The sequence below is a fragment of the Octodon degus genome, unplaced genomic scaffold (genome assembly GCF_000260255.1).
Source record: "Octodon degus isolate 3935 unplaced genomic scaffold, OctDeg1.0 scaffold00055, whole genome shotgun sequence".
NCBI classification, from domain to species: Eukaryota; Metazoa; Chordata; class Mammalia; order Rodentia; family Octodontidae; genus Octodon; species Octodon degus.
In genome coordinates, this window is record NW_004524631.1 from 8,464,876 (window position 1) to 8,471,541 (window position 6,666).

The window sequence follows — 6,666 nt, forward strand, 5'->3', positions numbered from 1 at the left end:
GAGGAGAAGGAGGAGGAGGAGGAGGAAGAGGAGGAGGAGGAGGAGGAGGCACAGTGTAAGGCTCACCAAACTCTAGGGACCAGGAGAGAGCAGCATAGGTCAGTAAAGTTCCAGAGACAGTTATGGTGGCAAGAGAAGACTCACCAGGTCCCCATAGCCATCCAGGGCTGGCCTACCTCTGCCTCCTTTTATTGTGATATGTGCTGCTGAAGCAGGTATACATTTCCTTTTATTTTTTCTATTTTGTATCCTATTTTTATTAATTTTAATTTTGTGGAAAAAGTAAAACAAAATTTCAAAACAAAATAATACTTGGGTTGAATGGGATATCCTGTCCTACTGTTTGGAGAAGTCTCCATACTGATTTCTATAGTGGCTATACGAGACTACATTCCCACCAACGAAGCGTCCCTTTTTCTGCACAGCCTCTCCAGCATTTGTTATTAGTTGATTTCTTTATGACAGCCTTTATTTCTAGGATGAGCTGTTCTTGTTTTGAAAACCTGTAACATATGTATTGTTATATGTTACCCTGTTTCTATCTTTATATCTGTTATTTGTCTTTACTTTTGTTTTTACTCTTCATAATAAAATAAAATAAAAATAATAGGAGAATAACAATAGTAATATATTGAGTATTATTATCTTTAAAGTAGTTATTCAGAGTACAGGATATGGAGATACAAAATTCTCCAGATGATTTTTCACAAACCTTTCTTTTCAATGAAGTAAGAGAAACTAATATAACTGTCCCATATTTTGGGTTTTTTCCCCTTCCTTCCTTTCCTCTTTTCACCATCATAGTTCCTTTTTCCTTTTGAACAATTTCTTTCTATTTCACAATAGAGCTTGTGCATTTTCAACTTTATTTACTCTTTCAGTTCCTTCTACTAGGGAGACAATATGATTTTTACTCATATGAGTCTGATTTATGTCAATTATGAATATGGCCTCTAGGTGCATACATTTGCTTATAAAAGCCTCCAGTTTATCTTTCTTTATAACTGAGTAGTACTAAATTGTATAAAAATAACATCTTTTCTATGCATCCCCTTGGATGATGAGCATTTGTGTTGTTTTCAAGATTTAGCTATTACAAATTTTGCTTCTACGAACATGGATGCACATATGTCACTGTGGTATGATGTTTTTAACTCTTCTGGAAAAATACCAAAAAGAGGAATAACTTGGTTAAATGGAACCTCTATTTCTAGTTTTTTGGGGCATCTCCCCACTACATATCCTATTCTGTAAACAGTGCCACATGGAAAGTTGATAAACAGACGTTATAATGTGAATAAACCCTGCTGTCCTCTCTAGCCTGACAATACCTTAGACAGCAGTCTGTTCCTATCCAGCCATCCACCAATGTTTGTTAATTCATAAGCATGCTCAATGTGGATTTCAATTAGGCAATTTCATGCCTGTTATGTGAAAAAGAAATCTGACATTTAATAGACATGGCTATTAATCTCCACTAGCAAAGTGCTACTGAAAGCAGCTCATGCTGGATTAAAATTATGTTTTCAACATAAGCCATGTGGAGATGGAAAGTCTTTTTCTATTATTTTAAAGAGAAAATGGATAAACAAACAATGAAACTGGGTTTCAATACAGGTTAGGACAGTTACAATAGGTGTCACTTTGAGTATTGCTGTCTTCAAAGTAGTTAATCATAGTACAAAATATAAGCATGATATCTAAACAAGAGTAGCGCAAAACATTAAGAATCTAACAGAAGCTAGGTGTATATCTGTTTTAACTAACTTATGTATGCATATATTTTTTGCCTTTTCTTTTTTCCCATTCCTCATCTCATTTTGTCCTTTTTAAATAGTTTCTTGCCAATTCACATATCAAGTATATGTTTCAGATCCTATTTTCTTGTTCAGGTACTCACACTATGGAGAAAATACAATGTTTACACATATGGGTCAGATTTATGTCACTTATGAGTGTGGTCTCCAGTTGCATCCATATACTTATAAGAGTCTCCTGTTTACTTTTCTTTAAAACTGAGTAGTGCTCCATTGTATATATTTTAAAAATCATTTTGTATCCATTCTTTGGATGACAGACATAAAAGTTCTTTCTAAGATGTAACTATTACAAATAAAGCTACTATAAACATGGGTACATATATACCTGTGGGGTAAGATGTTTTTAATTCTTCTGGGAAAATACACAGAAGGGAAATAGCTAGCTCAAATGGGACCTCTATTCCTTTTCTAAGGAATCTATACACTGATTAAAACACTGGTTTCACAAGTCTATATTCCAACCAATAGTAGAAAAGTGTTCCTTTTCCCACACAGTCTCTCCAGCATTGGTTATTGGTTAACTTTTTGATGATAGTCACTCTTGCTGGGGTGAGATGGAATCTCAGTGTTATTCTAATTTGCATCTTTTTAATCGTCAATGATGTTGAACATTTTATGTATTTATTTGCCATTTATATTTCCTCACCTGGTTAATGTGTATTCATTTCGGATGTCCATTTGTGGTTTTGGTCTTTGAATTGGAGGACCTGATTTTTCCAATTCTTTATATGTTCTAGACATACCTATTTTAACTGTGGGAAATAGTCTATAATTTTTCCCACTGTAGGGTTGTCTTTTCAGTCTTTTGGAGATTTCTTTTGTTGTGCAACAGCTTTATAGTAAGCTGAAATCCTATTTCTTGAGTCTTTGTAATATCTCCCTTGCAGCCTGGGTTTTGTCCATGAAATCTCTGACAGCCCCTGTGTCTTTGAGGCTTTTGCCTATTTCTTTTACAGTAAATTTAGTGTTTGTAATTTAAGATTCATGTATTTGATCCATTTTAACTTAGTTCAGTGCATGGGGAGAGGCATGGGTCTAGGTTTAGTTCTTTGGAAGAACCAATTTTTTCCAGCATCATTTATTAAAGAGACTATCTTTCTTCCAGTGAAAACGTTTGACTTCTTTGTCAAAGATAAAGTGTTTGGGGATGAATCTGCATCTTCTGGTCTCCTAGTAGACTAGAAGACCATTGATCCTGAGGTCTGTTTTTTCCACAATACCATGCTAATTTTATAACAACAACTTTGTAATGTGATACCTACTCACTTACCTTTTTTACCATGAACTGTTTTTGCTATTCTAGGTCTTTTTTGGTTTCAAATGATGTTTAGAAATGTTTTCTCTAGATTTTTGAGGTATGCCAATGGTATTTTGATTGGAATTGCATTAAACCTATAGAGCAATTTTGGACATATGGCCATTTTCACTATGTTGGCATTTCTTATCAAAGAATAAAAGATATCTTTCTGTTTTCCAATATTCTTTAACCTTGAATTTAGGGTACTACAATTTGTTCTGTACAGGTCTTTTCCATCCTTCGTTAGATTTATTCCTAAGTATTTCACTTTTTTAATGTTATCATTAAGACTGTGTTTTCTTTAATTTCTCACACTGTGAGTTTATTGTTTTGTACAGGAATGCTACTGACCTTTGAGAGTTGATTTTTTATCATGATGTACTACTGAATTTGAACATTAAATCTATGAGTTCTTTTGATAAAGTTTTTGGGGTCTTCTATGCAGAGTATCATATCTGCCAATGATGGTAATTTAACTTCTTCTATTATCTTTATTCTTTTTGTTTTTTTCTTATATCTAATTGCTCTAGTGAATATTTCCAAAACTATATTGAGTAGGAGCAGTGAAAGTGGACATCTTCATCTTGCCACTGATTTTAAAGGGAAAGCTTTAGTTTCTGACTATTTAAATACTATACTAGCTGTTAGTCTGTTGTAGATGGCTTTTATAAGATTGAGGAAGAGATTATCTATTCCAATTGTCTGTAGAGTTTTTATCATGAATGGGTGTTGGACTTTGTCAACAAAGTTTTTTGGGTCCATTGAGATTTTCATGTGATTTTTGTCTTTGCTTCTATTGACATTTATTGATTTATATATGTTGACCCATCCCTATGTCCCTGACATGAATCCTACTTGGTCATAGTATATAATCTCCTTAATGATCTGTTGTATTCTATTTGAGAGTATCTTAGTAGGGATTTTTGCATCATTGTTCATTAGGGAGATTGTCCTGTAGTTTTCTTGGTTGGGTTCTTCTCTTGGTTTGAAATCAGAGTTATATTTGCTGCCAGGAATGATTTTGGAAGTACTGTTTCCCTTTCAATTTCTTTAAAAGAGTTTTAGCATTAGTGCCATTAATTCTTTTCTAAATTTCTTATAGAATTCAATAGTGATTACTTCAGAGGCTGGACTTTTCTTTTTTGGTAAATTTTTAATTACATTTTCAATTTCATTAGCTGGTATTAATTTATTTGAATTTTTATAATTTTTATTTAGTTTTGGCAATTATGTCTAGGAATCTCTCCATTAGTTCTGTGTTTTCTATTGTATTAGAATATAAAGTTCTCATAGTAGGTATTGATGGTCTCCTGAATTTCTGAGTGATCTGTTATGATTTTCCCTTTTTATTCCTAATTACTTGAAATCGTTTTTTACTTTCATCTTTTTCATGAGATTAGATAATCATTTATCAATTTTATTTATTTTTCAAAGGTCCAACATTTTGTTTCACTGATTCATTTTATTGCTTTCTTAATCCTTACTGCATTAATTTCTGAACTTATGTTTATAATTTCCTTCCTTATGATCTTTGGGTTTGATTTGTTCTTATTGTTCTAGAAGTCTGAGGTTCAACATGAGGTTGCTCATTGGAGCTCATTCTGTATTCCTCATGTGTGAGTTCACCACTATAAATTTCCCTCACATGACTGCTTTCATTGCATCACATAAGTTTCAGTATGTTGTATTGGCACTACCATTTCATTGTATATACTTTTAAATTTCAGCTTTAATTTCTTCTATGGCCTATTGATTGTTCAGAAGGGCATTGTTAGGAGCCGGGGAGATAGCTCAGCAGAATAAACGCTTCCCTGGCAAGCACAAGGGCCTGAATTCAATCCCTGGTTCTGGAAAAAACAAAAGCAAAAACAAAAACAAAAAAACACCTCATTAGAAGGGCATTGTTTAATTTCCATGTGTTAATGTAGTTTTTGTGGTTTCTGTTGTTGATTTCCAGTTTGATTATGCTATGATTAGATAGCATGTATGAGATGATCTCAATTTCTCTACATTTACTTAAACATACTACTGTATGATCTACTTTGGGAAAAGCCCCATGTGAAGATGAGAAGAAATATATATTCTGGTGTTTTCGAGGTGGAACATTCTGTAAACATCTATAAAGTCCATTTGGTCACAGGTTTTGTTTAAGTCTAATATTTCTTTGTTGATTTTTTTATTTAACTGGTTTATCCATTTGTGGGAATGGAGTACTAAGGTCCCTCACCACAAATGTAGTGGTCAGTTTTGGCTTCAAGTTTGCATTGTCTGAAAATAGAATAACTACCTCTGCTTTTCTCTGGGTTTCTGTGACATGGAGAATTGTTTTCCATCATTAGACTTTTAGTCTATGAATTTATTTTGTGGATAAATGTGTTTCTTGGAGATAAATATGTGCAGCACATTGTTGGATCTTACTTCTTGCTCCATTATTTCACTCTATTTCTTTAGTTTGGTGAGTTGAGACCATTTATGATGATGGCTATAACTGATACGTATTGGGTTTTCTTTTTCATATTGTTTCTTTGTCTTTCTGTTGATTTGCTTGCCCAGTCTAGTGGCTTCTTTCTATTGATGTTCCTGCATTTGTGATCTTGATTGTCTCTTTTTAATATGTATTTCAGAGCATTATGTAGAACTGGTCTGGTGGTCGTGAATTTCTTCAGTTGTTCTTTGTCATGGAAATATCTTATTTCTCCATGAATTTTGAAAGATAGTATTACAGGATACATAAATCTGGGTTGCCCTTGGGACATCCCCCACCATTCCGCAGACCTCCCCCATCCCACCCACTGAGTAGGAATTTCTGCGGCATTCCAGGAACCCCCAGACACCCAGTCCTAGTCCCCTGAGTGTGTGGGAGAGCTTCCAGCTACCCTGCGCCGGTGGGACCACTCCCACCTCAGGCGCAGCATGGGCTGGACCTTCTCCCACCACTTTGGGACGCCCCCTCCCACTCCACAGACATCCCCCATCCCGCCCACCAAGTAGGAACTTCTGCCAAGTTCCGGGAACCCCCAGACCCAGTCCTAGCCCAGGTCCGGTGAGTGTGCGGAGAGCTTCCTGCTACCCTGCATTGGCGAGACCAGTCCCAACCCAGGCACAGCGTGGGCCAGACCCTCTCCCACCCCCTTGGGATGCCCCCACCACTCTGCAGTACCTCCCCCACCCCGCCCGCCGAGTAGGAATTTCTCCCGAATTCTTGGAACCCTCAGACCCAGTCCTAGCCCAGGTCCGGTGAGTGTGTGGGAGAGCTTCCTCTTCCCCCTACTTCACCTTGCCCCCTCCAGGCACAGCTCAGGCCTGGCATACACGCCTGGGGTGTAACTCTGCATCTGCAATCCCTGCAGAGAGTGTAGAGGATAGATCCACCCAACTAGTCCAGGAGCAGAACATCCTGCCACAGGGGCACAACAGGTTCACCCTCAAGGGCAGCAGCGGGAAGGAGCAGAGCACAGCAGCCAGACCCAAGCAAGACACAGCAAAATAAAGAAGGCCACTATATACTGTTTAGGGGAAAAATTCAAGAGGAAGATGTAACACTCAAAA